Here is a 17,438-nt window from a genome sequence, read left to right as displayed (position 1 = left end):
TAAAATACTTAAGAAGTAAGAAAAATAAATGTGATTTTGCATTTATCTGAAAATATTAAATTAAGCATACTTTACAAGCTTACTATAAAGCTCTAAAATAGATAATTTATTTAAAATAATTATATTGTTTTTTCTCTTAACCAAAAAAAGAATGCTCAATTTACTGGGATGTAAAGAGCTTATTTAAATAGATTTATGCAAATTGTATATTTTATTCGCGACCGGTTTCGGTGGCAAGAGATTGCGACCTTTTCAAGTAAAAAATATTTATTTTATTTTTGAAACAGTTTGATGATTTATTTTTTGCTTGAAAAGGTCGCAATCTCTTGCCACCGAAATTGGTCGCGAATAAAAAATACAATTTGCATAAATCTATCTATATAAAATAATTATAAAAACTAATACATTATGTACCACTTTATTTTTGTAACTTGTAACTAAATAAAAGTATTTTATTATCTATCAACATTTAAAAAACAACATAACTTTAAAAAAATACTACACTTTGAATTCTTTTACCTACAGGTGATTTTAGCAAAAATGTTTACATAATTGTGTATTAACAACTTACATACTTAACTTAACTTTCACGTGTTTAAAGTGTTACAGCTTGAAAGCTTTACATTTGTTATTTATATTAAATAGAAATTATTTTATACTTAAAATAGCATTTATTTATCTGTTTAGTATACTAGTTTCATCATTTATTTAAATAATATACCACTTTATGAAACGTAAATTGTTTTAGTATTAGTTTATTCTTATAAGATTACTCGAGTATCATTAAACTTTTGTGCTACTACTAGTTTAAAACATTAAAAGAAAAATATTAGTTGAACAGTCTATAACAGAAAAGAAAAAAATATGGAGGTGCCGGGCATCGATCCCGGTACCTCTCGCATGCTAAGCGAGCGCTCTACCATCTGAGCTACACCCCCACACGCATAGGGCCGTCTCGTAGCGTTTATACTTGTTTTTATTCTATGTTAAGTGCTTTTATCTTATCTACACGTTGCCTGGTAAGTAACTTTTGTTTTCTGTTAAGCTATTAATGCTAGTTAATTTCATCGCTTTGATACTTGCTTTTGATAATTATGAATATGAAATATGTGTTAGCTTAGTCTATCAATAATAAACAGAAAAGTATTACACAGATTTGGAACGTAAAGTAGTTACATATGCTGCTTTTACAGTTACTAAAATTATATTAGTACAGTTTGAAAATTTTTAATGTAAGAATAGTTGTGTTTACAATTTAAATTTTTTTTAAAGGTATAGTAGTATTGTATGCAGCTTGTACAGTTTTCGAAGGTAAAATTGCTGCAGACCAGGTACGTAGCTAGCTCAAAAAAGTTACGAATCTGCAAAAATCAAAACATATGAAATGACGCGTGATAACGTCCTAGCGGGAACACCAACACAGCAATTTAAACTATCTCTAATGTTATTCAATTTAATAAGAAAATATGAAGTTATGTTAATACTTCAAAAATGGAATGTTGAAGTATGGGTGATAGCTGTATACAAGGAAATTTATTTTGCTTTACACCCCCTATGACTTTTATTTTGCTTTATGTGTTGCCACTTAAATAAACCCATAAAATTTTCAAAGAAAATAAGTATAATAAAATCACAATTTAACAAAAAAACATTAATATTGTTTTCATTCAAACATTTAACGTAGTCAATAGAAAAAACATTAAATTATGCAAATTTTTGTAGCATAAAATTGTTTAATTTTTATTTTGAAGCTACAGCTTCCATTAAATTCAATATTGCAATGCAGCTTTTTGACAAACTAAAGCTTTAACGCGCTAAATGTATACAATTTAGATGTATTTAATTCGTTTAATTTTTATGACACTAAAAATGCTAAAGAGTACATATATGTCAAAATTATCTATCAGGAGTGCATAACTAAGTATAAATGAATACTAAAAACTAAGAAAGCAGAATCTTTTCAAGATTAAATAAAAGCAAGTTTTTTCGCACATAGGTGTACGTTTCTGCAGACTTACAGAAACGTACCAAGCCACGTGCCTGCTGCAGACGATTTTTGTCAAGTTTTGGAAGGTAGAATTTGTGTTTATTAAAATTAAAAGCTTCTGAAGATAAGCAGTTAGTACAATATTCAAAAAGTAAGTAGTTCTATTTACAGTTGTTATGGCTTTAGAAGGTAAAATAGTTGTATATGAAGCTTGTACAGTTTACGAAGGTAAAATAGTTTTATACTCTGCATTTACAATTTTCAACAGAAAAATGTTTGCACATTCTGCATTTACAGTTATTAAAGGTAAAATAGTTTTATACTCTGCATTTACAATTTTCAACAGAAAAATATTTTCACATTCTGCTTTTACAGTTTTTGAAGGTAAAGTAGTTATATGTTAAGCTTGTGCAGTGTTCGAAGGTAAAATCGTTGTATATGAAGCTTGTTCAGTCTTTGAAGATAAAACAGTTAAATATGTTGTTATTTCAGTTTTGAAAGATTAAGTAGTTATATTTACAGTTAAAAGAAGTAAAAGTTGTATGTACATTCTTTAAATAATGAATTGTTTAAATTCAAATTTTTTCCTTTTTTAAATATGTTGCAGTAATTAAAAACCTAAATGAGTTTGCTTTCTCTAGAATAGTTTATATAAATATTATTTTTTTTTGCTTTAGTATTTGACTAAATTAATAAACTACTAAAACTAAGATAAAACACGTTAAACAACCTTTTTAATTAACTATACTGTAAAACTAAGTTTAGTTACATCAAATTATTAGACGTATACTCAATTGCTAGTTATGTAAAAGTTAAAAAAATATATTGCATTTAATGCTGTAAACTAATTGCTTATTTATAATGAACACTAAAAACTTAAAATGTTTAGTATTTAAAAAGTTAGATTGAGTTAGTAACTAAAACGGTGATAGGAAAAAATAAAAGATCTAAACGCTTAAATAAAAATTAATCATACTTATATAATTCTAAATATTCTTTTTAAATACTTGGTGCAACAGCTTTTATTGATTGCTATAATATTACTCTAAACGTTTGATTATTATTATGAAGCAAATGAAATTACTGAGCATTAAATTAGTAAAAACAATAATTTTACACCTAGTTGCTAAATGTTTTTATTAGAATAACTCTGTTCCATTAAATATAGAAATAATAATATCAAATTCTAACAGTATATGTAATCTAACTAGCATTTATATTTCTAGTAAACTTGTTAAAAAAACATGTTGCTTACTTCAAATTAAGTTAGTAAATATATATATATATTTAAGCTTTTTCTTGACTGTTTTATTAATTAAGCATTAATGATACAAGGTAACTAAGTTTTTTACTTTTTCTAATTTTGGTAAAAAAGTTGTTTATAAAAAGTTTAATAAGTTCAAAAAATATTTAGAAAATTAAGATTTACACCAGTTTAAATAATTTCAAAATGTTTTTAATATCAAAAAATTGTGTTTAAAAGCATTGAAGTTAAAATTTTTAGTCATATAAAACATGGTAGATGTTTTAATTTGTAACTCATTATCAACACATATGCAGCATTCACATAGCAAATAACTACTTAGAATTTTGAAGCATATTTTAAAGTAGTAAATTATTGTAAAATGTTAACTAATTAGTTATGTGTACCATAAACTTTAACTCCATTCACGTTGTAGATACTTAGTAGTAGCTTGAAATGAGTTTTAATTGTTAAACCAAATAAAAGTTTCAAAAAGCAGACCACAATCTTATAATAAAGTTTTAAAGTTGTACGAGATTGAGTGTTTTTATAAAACATTTGAAATGAACAGTTTAAATATTTAAACAAAGCAAAGGATAAAGTAAATTTATCTGTAAGCATAAATCTAAATACATTCGCATTAGCTACGTTGCTTACACTTCAAGGCTAGCTATATGGTTGGTATGTAATTTATGTCTTTACATACACACTATTTATCAATTTAACATGGGGCTTGTTGATCTAGGGTATGATTCTCGCCTTGGGTGCAAGAGGTCCCGGGTTTAAATTCCGGACGAGCTCGTTTTATTTATTTATTTGTCCCTTCCAAAATTTTCTGCTTATTATATGTTGTAAAAATAGAATCATAACAAGTATATAGCATTGATTCTCTAAAATTTTTGTGACAATTTTATACGTAGTTCTCTACCCTAAAGTAGAGAACTACGTAATTTTAGTATTAAACTGTAAATTTAGTATTTAACTGTCACAAAAAACTATAGAGATTGCTATAAACTTGTTATGTATTTAATTAAAAGCAATGTTTGAATTTTTAAGGATATTGTAAAAGTGTTTAATCTTTTTTAGATTATAAATACCAATTCAGTAAGAAACACATTCTAAGTTTAAAATTTATTCGCATGACGACGTTTCGACTTTCCATTAGTCATTATCAACAAAATACTGTGCAAAAATAAATAAAATTAGTGATAAACAACTGAGTATAGAAAAAATTTTTAAGTGATACATTATATAAAAATTTATAAATAAAGATTATAAACTATAATAAAATAATATTTTACATAAATACTAACAAATTTTTAAACTAATATATATCACACTAATCGAAAATTCTTAGTGTATGGGTAATACCCGGTTTAATTAATTGTTTATTTAAAATTGGATTATAACGTTTAATTAGTAGAGCTTCACTTATCAGGGTCTCAAATTTATTTCTACATTCTTTCAAAATTCCAAAATTATTAACAGTTATTTTTTCATTTTTACAAACATTACAATTGCTAATATGGTCCGATACAGATGTGTTGTCTTTTAAATGTTCTTTAATTCTTTCTACTAATGGTCGTGAAGTGAATCCAATATACTGGATACTCTTATCATAAGAGCATTTATACTCATAGACTACGTTTGATTTTAATTCATGGGGTGTCTTATCTTTATTACTGAAGTATTTGCTTACTTTTGTTGTGGTAAAAATTACTTTGAATTTTTCGATGTAATTGTTTAGAAGCTTTTCTAGTTTCTTTTTATACTCGATACTAGGTTTTCCAATATAAGGTACCTTTACAATATTTTTGAAGTCTGAGTTACTTAGTTTTTGCTTAGTGCAGTCTTTATTAATATTAAGAGATCTTTCAATTATGTCATCAACAAATTTCTTTGGATAACCATTTTTAAAGAGTTTTTCTTTTAAGTTTGTGATTTATTGTTTGTAAATGTTATGCGTAGAAGCTATAATTCTTGCTCTGTTTACAAACCACAGTATTAGAGCTCTTTTCCATTTAATTGGTGCCACTGCACTAAAATTTAAAATGACATCTGTATCAATTTCTTTTTTGTGTACCTTTTTTTGTTATTTCCTCTCTCTTTAGTTTGATGTTAATGTCCAAAAATGGAAGTTCGTTACCACCTAATTCATATGTGAAGTTGATAGACTTAAATAGTTTATTTAACTTTTTGTGGAATTTTTCGATTGAAACACCTTTTCGGAAGATACAGAATATGTCGACGACATATCGAAGGCATAAAACTGGATTATTTTCATCTTCGGTGTTAAAGAGATTTTTTCCAATGTTCCCATGAAGTAATTTGCTCTAGTAGGCGCTAGTGGATTTCCCATGCTTACGCCATCTATTTGTGTATATAATTGCTTATTATATTGGAACAAACCTCGAGTAACAGACTTTAAAAGATTTAACATGTTTGATTGTGGTATGGTACTATCACGTACTCCATTTGCAATCATCTGTAAAGTTTCATTTAGTGTTCTTTTTTTTTTTAGGTTATATTGTAATTTTAATGTTACGGTAGGTAGACTTAAGTCACAATTGTAAACTTCTTATACATCTAATTTTGTTTTTGTAGTTGAGGCTGTGAGCTGCTGCATCTGCCCTGGTATCCATTTTCTTCTTATTCGAGCGAGTCGTGATTTGTTGTAATGATAACGGTTTATATTTATTCTTATCCTTATTATGATTTTTAGACATATATGATTTTAATTAAAGTAGGTTTAAGCTAAAATATATTTCTTTTTTAGTTGTGAAATTTATTTACAAAATTATAAGAGAAATAAGTGCATGCAAAAACTACAACACGTGATTAAAAAATAATACAATAGTCAATAGACTAACAGTTTTCTCGAATTTATACTAACTATCGCCCAACAATTGTAGTGAATTTCCGAAATCTTAGTCCCTTATGCGTCGATAGTAACTATTGATTTAATATCTTGAGTGATAGATTCTCCACGACGTTAATTCCCACAGTTTAACAATGTTTAGCGACGGGTGGTTTTTAGAACTGCCTTTTTTAAAAAAACGCGCTGATTTTATACTAATTCAAACGAAGTTTACTCCTTATATAAAAATATGTTTGTTTTTTTAATACTGGAAGCACGTCACAAAATCTGCGTAAAACAGTTTACAACATCCGCTTTTAAATAAATTTATCGAGTGTTCACCACGACAAGGCTTTATAAATTAGACTAGACTTATATTTGTTGTTTTCTAAAATAGATAAATACAATCATAAGAATTAACTAATTTATAAACACCTATTACTTTTGAACCTTATGAAAAAAATTAAAATTAAGAAAAGAACGAAAAAAAGTAGCTAAAACTTTCAACATATTTCAACAACTAAGCTGTCCAAAAATAAAGTGGATCTAAAGTTTAATTAAATAATTGAACTATTGTATTTATTAAATATAAAATATACATAGATGTTTTTATTTTATTATAAATAGCTTTTAAGCTTCTTGAGAACATTAATATAAACTGTTAAACTTTCTACTGTTGTCTAAACCTCCTATGTTTTTGTGCTACATGACCGTAACTTATAAAATAAAATAAAAACACTAATAATCAACTAGTATATATGGTATATAGATAACTTTTTTTTACTATTTTTACGTCTAGCTTGTAATATATACTCATAAAAAAAAATTAGTGGGTAAAACTAAAAAATAGATTTTGTTATTTTATTGTCTTAGAATAAAGTTTTCAGCTACTAAAAATTACCAACTTTTCAAACCAGTTATACAGTTTCTGTGAGGTTAAAAATCATGTACTGTTCAAACTTATTAACTTTTTCATATAACAGTGTTTTGCTTAGGTAATCAATGAGATGCTTAATTACAACTATAATATCAATCAAATAGAATTATATTATATAAACAGTTTAACTATATAGTAAAACTATAACAAAGTTTTAAAGTAACCAACCTAAAAATTGTACAACCTAAAAAGTTTCTTATCAGCTTAATCTTAGGTGAGTAAGTTTAAAATAAGACTCTACCTTCTTACGATCTACTACACTACATTATTATACGTTTTGATGTTTACAAAAACAATCAAATGTCCAGTCTTATATTCCTAGCTTTTCCCAAAATTTACGATTTCACTACTCATTGCTAAATTAGTCAATTAACTCAAAAATAATACTTTGGTTTTTATAGTAAAAACTGTTTTATTTTAGTTTCCATATCCCTATTTTATCAATATCTTATGTAACATCCATTTTCAATGAATTTAAAAAAATTATTTAGAATATTTGTTTGAGCTCTTTGAGCAAAACACTATTTGCAAAGTAAAATTTGAAAAAAGGTAAATAGTTTATAATACATTTGATCCACATGCATATATCAAAAACAAAAGGATCTCCGCCGGGACTTGAACCCAGAACCTTTGTATTAGAAGTCCGGCGCGCTATCCATTGCGCTACGGAGATATCTGCCGCAAGTGAACTTTTATAGGTTATAAATTGTATAACCTAAGTATATGTGGGTAATGATTAACATTCAGTTTTAAACCAAAAAACTATATATAAAGTTTGAACACGCATAGTACAGTGCTTATTCACTAATCCTGACATGTTGGGCAAGGTTTTTTTGTAAACATGTCCAGATAAGCATTCTTCCAGATAAGTACAAAAAAATTCTCATAAAATAACATAACTGTTGTATATTATGCAATGCATGGTAAATACTAAAAGCGTTATAAACGAATAGTAATTATGAGTAAAGGATAATAAAATGATCATTAATAAGAGTAAAAAGGTTAATTTTTTTTAATATTTTCTAAAGTGGAAAAACATAAGACTCACTAACTCTCTGCAACGATACACGTTTTTTGAGGGTCAATAAAATTCATCATTTGTAATTCCACCTCCCCTAACTTTTAGTTAAAAAAGATGATTTTTATAGAAAAGACAAATAAGTTAAATTTATTTAAAAAACAATAATCAAAATGAAAAGTATGTAAACTTATCTCTAGTTTTAAACAAATTTTAAATGTAAGCTTTAGTTGTAGTATTACGTCATAATAACAAACTAAGTCGCAGAATTTTAAAGTCCACTTGAATTTTTCTTACATATGAAAGCTTAAATACTTGTATCAAACAAAAATGTTTGTGCTTAATCTAGAAACTATTTTGAACTTTCTTCTTGACTGGAACTGTTCGGATAAGTGAATAAGAATTGTACTTAAATATTGATACTTAGTATGCAATTATATTTTTATGTTATGGCTCTGTCTAAGTAATCATTTAACGTGTTTTTCATAAAGCAACGTAACTAAAACCTGAAAACAGTAAACATTAGAACTTACTGATATTATACTAAGCTCAAATTTTTGATTTCAAGCTTAGCCTTAATAAGAATTAATTGATTTATATTCATTAGTTATTTACTCTAACTTTTCTAGTATACAGTTTTAGCAAACTTATTTAAATTTTTATTATATTAAATCGCTCTTAAGATGATTTTTTGTTTTCAAAATTTTGCTCATATATCTATAAAGAAAGTTTATCATATCAAATGTAAATTTAAACTCACTATGAGCTTTATTCAAAAAACTAACCAAATTAAACATTTGGTGACTAGCTTTTAGTAATCAAATCTAAATATAATTTAGCTTGTTTTGTTCTTATTAGAATTTTTCACTCTTTGAATTTCAAAACCATATGTTCATGTAAACTAGTAATTACGAAGTTTGATAAGCTATTACTATTTTAAAACTTCCTACAAGATAAAGTTCATGCACCGTGCTATTTTTGGTTTTTTACACAATAAGTTTTACTGTATTAACTACTGCATTTCACATAACATACATCATTTAAAGGATTATATAGATAAGAGTAAAATCTAACTAGCATTCTAAATATACATACTCTTAAGTATGTACTTTGAGTTACTATTGGAAAGCAAAATAAAGGTAATAAAGTTTGTAATCAAATATTGTTTTAACAAGTTCTCCTAATGTTTATTGCCATAACTATAAAAAAAAATTTAAATCTTTCTGTTTCTGTAACTGACAACAAAAACAAAGTAATTCAAACAAGTAACTTATTTACTAGTTTGAATTAGACTGTTATTGTTGTTAAACTACACAGTTACTACTTTAAAACATTATTTAGAAATGATAATAAAAAAATACGGCATATGTTGTTGCTTACTTAAGTAAAGCTAAGTACTTATATGTAATAATTGAATAAGTGTAACTTTTAAGTTTCTTGATTTTAATTAAAATTAGTTTTTAATACTTTTACTATGTTTGAATAGGTTTACTATCATTTCTAACTCGCTATCATTTCTAACCCGATCATTTCTAACCCGATCATTTCTAACCCGATCATTTCTAACCCGATCACTTCTAACCCGATCACTTCTAACCCGATCACTTCTAACCCGATCACTTCTAACCCGATTACTTCTAACCCGATCACTTCTAACCCGATCATTTCTAACCCGATCACTTATAACCCGATCATTCCTAACCCGATTTAACCCAATCATTTCTAACCCGATTATTTCTAACCCGATCATATCTAACCCGATCATTTCTAACCCGATCTTTTCTAACCCGATAATTTCTAACCCGATCTAACCAGACAATTATTAACCCGATCTGTATTAATATAGGTTTTTAATCTTGTTTTTAAATATGCGTTTTTTTAATAACAAACTAATCTCAAGGAAGTTGTTTTTATGATGAAATTTAGTTAGTTTTGTTTAAAATAAAACTTAATGTTCAGATAGCTTTTGTTAAAATTTAAGTTTTGATATTGATTGCTATTGGAAGTTTGTTATCCTACGCTAGACTCAGGCATCAACATCTGGGCCACTTAAACTGAATGACACTTAACAAAAAGACGCAAATTTATATACCTTAAAATCACAACTATAGTTTTATCTAATATTTATAGATTAACAGCAAAATAATTTAACACTTTAGTATAATACTAATTGACCTATTTATGATTTGAAGAAGGTTTTTAACAAATTTGATTTTAACTCAATAATAATCTAGGTATAACATTAATTATTTCATCGATCAGTGATTTCTAATAAAACCAAACACAGCTGCACAATCTTTAAATTTAGAATTAACTTTCGATTTGTTTTTAACAAAAAAAAAATCTTTTAAAATTTCAGCAACACATATTGAGACGATTTAGTAAATTATTTCAATGATTTTAGTGCAGCAATCAGCAAAATAGTCTGAATTACACACTTCTTCATTAAAAGAAGGTTCATGGTTACTTTTATAAAATTCTTTTAGAAATATACTAGAATGTCAGAATTCAAACAAACTACAAAAGTTCATGAATAAAATTTATTCTTGTTTAAAAGTCAACCGGATATACACAACCTGACTTTTAAAGTTAGGTTTTGTACATTTTTGCAACCGTTTGGTATTTCGTTGTTTTTCTTTCAATTATTTTTGTCGCTTTGCCAAAGCATAATCGATACAATTAAAATAAACATAATTGGAATTAAGGTACAGACAATTGTAAAAAAATAAAAAAATTAAATGCATTGACTAACCACTAAATTTAAAGTCTAAAGCACATTAACAATACTAGGTTTAATAAATATTTATCAAAAATATTAAAAAACCTTATATCATTTACAGAGGAAAGGCGCTGCTAATAAAATCGAACTATAGACTTACCCAAATTCTACATATTATATCAATGGTTTATAATGGTTTATTTTCTTTAGGTTTGTAAATCAATGGTTTATTTTCGTGGTAATTAGTCATTTATATAAAGTTAAAAACGGATTAACAATTAATTGTACTTAATTAGTTTTAAATAGCATTAGACAAATTAAAGTCTTCTGTATTCTAAAGATCAAGTATTAAGTTTTGATAGTCATCAAGGTAAGAAATATAATGAGTTTTGCAGCCGTTAAAGACTACTCCATAATTTTTCTTTGAAGAGATTCTATATGGTTAATATACATTTTTTAAGTGTAAAGACCAGATTGGCAAGTTGCATTCAAATTTAAGGCGAGTGTATATAAAATACAACCTTTTAAGAATATTAATATCAGTATATATAAAACTCGAAATAATACAGTTAATAAAATTTATTAATCGTAATTAGTATGGTGGTTTCATTAAAAATTATCATTATTAAATTCTAAGTTCTTAAAATGAAAGTGCTGCTGTTTAAAAAGTCAAAAGAAGAGCTAGACGTTTTTCAATATTTAGAACCCTTCATTTACTAGAACTTAAACTTAATTTTCTTTCTTTTACCCAATGATAAATTATATTTAAAGATTAAATAAGATATGTTATATAATAAACTTATCTATAAAAGTTAAGTGTCGAAAATTTATTATTTTGCCTATTTTTTATTCAAAATATGATGAATAAAGAGAAAAACAAATTTACATTTATCGTGAAAATTTAAAAGTTTTCAAAATTTAAAGTTGTAAAAACAGTTTTTTCACGATTAATAATAGAACCTTCTTTAAAAAGTTTCTTGATATCTTTAAAAAGTTATGGTTTCACAGGTTTCCGAAAACACAAGAACTTAAGATTATTTAGCGATAATTAAATATATAATATAAGTATAAGGTACTTGATTAATTTATATATTTTTAAAACTTAAAGTAAAATAATAAAACTTGTTTGTGTTGTGAAACTCTAGTATAGGTTTCTAGAAAATTTGAGGTGCAAATTCGTTTTTAGAAATTTAGAGGTGCAAAAAAAAACACCGAGAATAATGTCAATACACTTCAAGCTGGATTTACTGTAATGAATAAAAAGTTAATATGTTGCGTGTAATAATCGTCTGAAAAAGTAGTTGATTAAAGGAAACAAAAAACTTGATGTAGTTTTTATAAATTTCTGCTCCTAGTTATACTTAGTTTAATTATAATTAATTTATTACTCTATTTAAAAATGTTTTTCAGTACTTTAAAGTAAATTTAAAAAAAAATTGTCTACTAAAGTACCAATTTAAGTCGTAATTATAACATTTTGTACATTATATAGATTCAAGTTAAGGTTTTAAAGAAGATTACCTGGGCGAGATTTGATTAACCTCGGACTTGTTATCCGAATAAACATGTCTGTTTATTTGTTAGTGACTTTTTTTGCTCTAGGACTAAGTAGGAATTTATTAATGATGTGAAATCAAGACAGTCAATCGACGTAATATACTTTTGCGGTTTGTTATACGACATAACTGTTTTAATATCTAGGTTATACATAAAAATCAGGCTTATTCACTTAATATAACAAAAGTATTAAATTTCTACTAGTGTTTGTTTGAATTCCATTATCTTAATAGGCCTATGAAAGTTGTATATAAACTTGTGAAAGTTATTAAAATGAAACTTAAAAATAATCTACTATAAAGCTTTAATAAATTAGTCAGCAATAATACAATTTTTACAACAGACTTACATTGTAGTTTTTAGACTTTAATATAACGGTTTTTGTATCTGAATATTAAAATTGTAAAGGTTTACTTTTAAAAACTTGCTTATGTTAAAATTATTACAGTAACGTGGATTATTATAAGATCCAACTTAAATATAGATATAACTGCCTACTTTAAAATCCTACAAAGAATAGTTCTAAATATTGTAAAGTAAACGATTTAGTGAATTGTATATTTTTAACAAAAAACGTCTTTTAAAGTAGATTGAAAGAACAAAAGAATATGAAAAAATGAAAAAAAATTGAAACTTTGTGTAGGATGAAATATCAAAAAATAAGGTGATAAAAATAAATTAAACTTATGTTAAGTTAATACTAAAGTTAAAGTTTATACTAACAATGTTTTTGACGTAACACATTAAAATCATAATGTTTTAAAGAAACTAAAAATTTAATAATTTTATTAAGACCATTTAGTTTTTGAATAAAATCTAGATTAAAATTAAGAAATAAAGTAAACAAGTAGAATGGGTTAGAAATGATCAGGTTAGAAGTGATCGGGTTAGAAGTGATCAGGTTAGAAATGATCTTGTTCGAAATGATCGGTTTTGAAGTGATCAGGTTAGAAGTGATCGGGTTAGAAGTGATCGGGTTAGAAATGATCTTGTTCGAAATGATCGGTTTTGAAGTGATCGGGTTAGAAGTGATCGGGTTAGAAGTGATCGGGTTAGAAGTGATCGGGTTAGAAATGATCGGGTTAGAAGTGATCGGGCCAGAAGTAATCGAGTTAGAAGTGATCGGGTTAGAAGTGATCGGGTTAGAAGTGATCGGGTTAGAAATGATCGGGTTAGAAGTGATCGGGTTAGAAATGATCGGGTTAGAAGTGAACGGGTTAGAAATGATAGCGGGTTAGAAATGATCGGCTCCCGTTTGAATAAGTAACCATATGGCATCTGAAAAATTTAACTGTTAACATAATGTTAATATTACAATCATTAATTTGAACAAACTCAAATTTTAACAAACAGATTTAAACAAGTAAGCTTAAGATTTGAAAAGAAAATTGTTTTCTGTTTTAACTAAAAAACATTTGGTTAGCCTGAGTTATTTTGACCGAACGTTCAACTTTTATAATTACATCAAAAGAGCCTTAAGTTCTAAGGTATAAGTATAATTGAATTTAAAGTATCATTTTACTATTCTTTAAAAAATAAGAAACTCAAAAATCGTATGTTATACATAGAATGTATCAATGTTATATAATACATGAACCAAAGTTTATTTGGTGTAGTATTTGAATTATACATGCTTAGAAGTCACTAAAAACAACACCACTATAAACAAAAATGATTAATATACGTACAAATATATTTTACATGTGTGGCCGGTTAGCTCAGTTGGTTAGAGCGTCGTGCTAATAACGCGAATGTCGCGGGTTCGACCTCCGTACTGGCCATGCTTTTTTATCAAAATAAATTAATTGTTTTTATGTTTTGTTAAAATTAATCCTTATAAATTATCTATTACGTAAACAATTTTTAGCTGCTTTATTTATTTTTTGCTTGAATTTTTTTTGATTATAAATCTCTGCAGTACTTCACTCTAGCTATAATATTATACAGTTTTTATAATTTCACTATAATTCTTATAAACTAAACTTAACTAAAAATTTATAAAATAAAAACATATTTTATAAAACATGACGTTCTTAATAAACAAGCAACTTATTAATGACTTTAAATGTTTTATTGGAATAAAATTAAAATTTTAGTATTATGTAAAAAGGAAAATAATCAAACTTATCGATATTTTAATACTTTTAACGTATAAATAGCTGATTAACTTATTTTCAATTAGTCTTTATACATAAGTTCTACATAAGAGTAAAATAACTATCAAGAAAATAATAACTGAAATACTATTAATATGTACCTAAGTTCTAACAAATATTTTTCAATATAAATATAACGGTCAATTAAGTGCAATCATTTTATTATAACGTTATTAATTTAGAATTGAGTTTGTGCTAAAAGCTACTTTTACAACCAATATTGATTAAATTTTGTTGTGTAATTATTAAATTAACAACAACAAACTCAGTACTTAAATACTTAATTTTAAGTTTAGTCAAAAACTGGTTAAATTTTTGTAAAACTTGTAAGAAATACTGAAAAAGCAAATGTACATAAAATTGAGAACCTATTATGTAGTAATTTAAACTTGATTTATTGTAGTTCTTTATAAACTGCAGCAGTGTTTCTACTAACATACTATTTTAAAGTAAAGTATTATGTTGAAAAATGATCATAGGTTAGTTTATATTTACAAGTAATTATACAACAGTAGATACATAAGTATTAAATGAACACATTTAGTATATTTTGTAATACATAAAATAACAAGTGCATAACAAAAATTGAACCAAAAAATTGATAAAGCTGAAAGTTTGCATAAAAATTCTGAGCAAAATCACAGTCTAATATGTGAAGTATGTAAAATTTAAGATTAGATACGCGCGATACGGCGAACAAACGTAATCCTCGTTAGTATAGTGGTGAGTATTCCCGCCTGTCACGCGGGCGACCGGGGTTCGATTCCCCGACGGGGAGGATTTTATTATTTTCTGAAATTACATTTTAACATTTGTAAAACTTGATCTTATTTACCTTGGCGTAGAAGATTTAAACTGTTGTCGTTTGTAATTATCAGCTTGAACCATAAGTATTTTCAGCTAAAAGGTAAACTTAATATATTTTAGGTAAGTTGACAAGCAATCTTATTTACGTAATTCAAAGTTTGCAAATATTTAGCTGCTGTAGACTGTTTTGTACATATAAGATTAAAACGCTAAAACTCATAAGAATCATATTATTTGTCAACTAAATAAATAAAAAACGAAGTAATTTGCTGTTATTATAGTTAAAAAATTAAAGTTAAAGCGTTTATTTCAAAACAATAAAAAACACTGTTATAGATACTACATGCTAATTTTTTGCATTTTGCTAATACAAGCCAGTTTACAAATTATTTTAAAAAATGATTAAAGCTTGTAAATACAGTAGGTATCAACTAAAGTTATTTGCGTTTATTTTGATTAAAAAATTATGTTTTTATTTAGTTGTTTTGAAAGTTGTAAAGTGTAAATAAATAAAATAAAAAAGTTTTTAAAAGTATAATTGTAGTGTTATTTTCTACTTTTAATTATTATTTAAAATATAAAATAAAATACAAGTACAATAGCAATTTAAAGCTTTTAAAAGCAAACTGTTATTAAGTGTAAAAATATAAAGTAAAATTAAATTAATTATGATAAATTAAACGGATATAAGAGTTTTTATTATAACATAGATTTTTATATTTTGTCTATGACCACATGTTTAAAAATTAGCACTGAAATGTTGATAAAAAACTTCATTGACGTGGTAAATAGATGATTGATTTTTTAACTTAGCATTAAAATTAAAGATTATATTTTTTGGGTTGGTGTCAAATATGCACGAAAGAACACTTTTGCACAAAAACATTTTTGCACGGGTTGAAGACTTATTTTTAATCTTAAATTTTAATAATCTATTTATTTTTTCTTTAGGTTTGTGGTTTTACTATCACTGTTACCCCTAAATCTTAACTCCGGTCGGTAACTTTTTTTTTCTTCTGTTTTTTTTTTTGTCAACTCTTTTTCTGTTTTTTACTTTATTATATTAGTTTTTTATTGTTAGTTTTACTAATTTTTTTAATTTTTACTATAACTGTTTCCCCTAACCCTTAATCTCGGTTGTTATCTTTATTCTTAACTTTTGTCTTTAATTTTAATTAATACATATTTTCTTTTTTTTTATCAATGTTTTCTTTTGCTTTGTGATTTGTTTGTATTTTTAAACTTTTATTTAAAAGTGACCCTTCATGCAAAAGTATCTTTGTGCAAAACTGTACTTTCGTGCAAAATTGTCCCCGTTCATATTTGACCCGTTCCCATACTTGTTAGCTATATACAAAGCTTCGAGAAATAAGTTGGTTATAAAAAAGAATATGACACTACCAATAAAACTTATTAATGTAAAAGTATATAAAAAAGAAAAACAATTCATATACTAAACTTCATGACTAAAATTTCTTACCGTTATTTATGCAAAATAATGGACCTATAACATAAATTTTATTAAGTAAGACCAGAATGTGTGAAAAAGAATAAATTTGATTTTTAGTAAACTATCTAACAACTACTAACATAAGTTAAAAACAAATATATTAATTTAACGTAACTTTAAAAGCATTATTTATAAATAAATTGATAACAATTGTTAACTGGTAATAAACACTAAAAAAAAACAATGAGAGTTTAAATTAAAATTTAACAAATATATAGCTGTAACACGGCTTGATTCCAAGCGCCCGGCTAGCTCAGTCGGTAGAGCGTTGGACTCTTAATCCAACGGTCGTGGGTTCGAGCCCCACGTTGGGCGTGGTCTCTTTTTGTTTTTTGCTGAAATGAACATATTTTGATAAAAACATTTTTTTATTATAGCTTTTGTGTTTTTCTTTTATATTTTTTAATATCAAGTAGTATTAAACAGAATCTAAAACAACTTGTTTTTTAAGCAGGGTCAACAGAACAATATTTATGAATGTATATTAAAAAAAAAAAAGGTACAATCTATGACCTGTTTTTTAACGATATTTTCTTGTAGAATTGTAAATATACTGATAGTTTACTTTAAATGGTAATACATAACAAATTAGGTGAGCTTGATTTTTGACTTGAAAGCAACTAAACCATAAAAAAATACAGTTATGT

At 25.8% G+C, this 17,438-nt stretch overlaps 3 non-coding genes across 3 annotated transcripts; 2 read left to right on the top strand and 1 right to left on the bottom strand.

The window, feature by feature from the left end:
- Positions 1-865: 865 nt before the first annotated feature.
- On the bottom strand, positions 866-938 carry Trnaa-agc (transfer RNA alanine (anticodon AGC)). The gene has a single exon. It is a non-coding gene; the product is annotated as a tRNA-Ala (tRNA).
- Positions 939-15,180: 14,242 nt separating this feature from the next.
- Positions 15,181-15,252, top strand: Trnad-guc (transfer RNA aspartic acid (anticodon GUC)). The gene has a single exon. It is a non-coding gene; the product is annotated as a tRNA-Asp (tRNA).
- Positions 15,253-17,033: 1,781 nt separating this feature from the next.
- On the top strand, positions 17,034-17,106 carry Trnak-cuu (transfer RNA lysine (anticodon CUU)). Its single transcript has one exon. It is a non-coding gene; the product is annotated as a tRNA-Lys (tRNA).
- The last annotated feature ends 332 nt before the right edge of the window (positions 17,107-17,438 follow it).

The sequence above is a fragment of the Thalia democratica genome, chromosome 2, assembly GCF_965202585.1.
Source record: "Thalia democratica chromosome 2, ktThaDemo2.hap1.1, whole genome shotgun sequence".
Classification (NCBI taxonomy): Eukaryota; Metazoa; Chordata; class Thaliacea; order Salpida; family Salpidae; genus Thalia; species Thalia democratica.
This window is presented reverse-complemented; position numbering and strand designations above follow the sequence as displayed.